This window comes from Gekko japonicus, unplaced genomic scaffold (assembly GCF_001447785.1).
Source record: "Gekko japonicus isolate JY-2015 unplaced genomic scaffold, Gekko_japonicus_V1.1 scaffold45817, whole genome shotgun sequence".
NCBI classification, from domain to species: Eukaryota; Metazoa; Chordata; class Lepidosauria; order Squamata; family Gekkonidae; genus Gekko; species Gekko japonicus.
In genome coordinates, this window is record NW_015213903.1 from 1 (window position 1) to 887 (window position 887).

At 48.9% G+C, this 887-nt stretch overlaps 1 pseudogene; it reads right to left on the reverse strand.

Moving 5' to 3' along the window:
- Positions 1 to 136: 136 nt before the first annotated feature.
- On the reverse strand, positions 137 to 732 carry LOC107125128 (annotated as a pseudogene).
- Positions 733 to 887: the final 155 nt, after the last annotated feature.

The following is an 887-nucleotide window of genomic DNA, read 5'->3' on the forward strand; positions in this document are numbered from 1 at the left end:
GATATACAGGTCACTCTAACAATAAGAAAAGCAGCTTCAGTCCAGGATAATTTTCCCCCCTTTCCTCAGTAAAGGAGTCTGCGCCCCCTCTCGTCTCTGAAACATGTTCAGGTCCCTTTGAAGTGCTGCACAGGGTCTAATCGTCATCGGAAGTGACCTGATTCACGGGATAGACCATGAACAATGCATCTGGTCGCGGTGGGACCAAAAAACTGAATGTTTTCAGTAATGGAGCTCTGTCTTCTCTGCTCTTGCGGAAGCAAATGAAGACATAACTTGCTTTCATTTTCTCTTTAGCAAATTCCAGCAGTGCTAATAATCCTTCTTTACGCCAATCAGCTACTAAACCGTCAGGGATTTCCACAAAAAGACTCTGATTCGATAGCACTGCATCCCAGGAAGAGATCTTGACTTCCATCACTTCCATGGTACTGGAAGTGAACAATGCGTGGTTTCCCATCATGCACTGGAAGTTCTTGGCTGAGCTTCTCATCTTTATTTATCAGAGCAGCGGGAGAAGGATCCCTGCCAACCCCTCACCCACTGGGGATCTTTGATAGTGGGCGAGGGACATCAGGAGCACCACAGAGGCCCTGGGACAATGTGCCTACAGCACTGGAGTTGAGGGCAGTTACTCAGAGGCAAAATACTACTGTCCTGGGTGTTTATCATCCTCGGGGCTCGGCAGGACGGATGGCGGTCAGGAGGAGGCGCTCGATTTTGGGCCTCACAGCAGCTCCTCCCTTCACGAGCGCCCAGCTCCGACTGACAGCAGAGCTGTTGACAATTTCACAGTCCCCCCAGCTGTTCCTATTTACTAGGGATACTCCCAGTTTCTTGCTTCTTGTTACAGTTCTATCCCTGATTTTGCTCTTTAAAATGGTGTT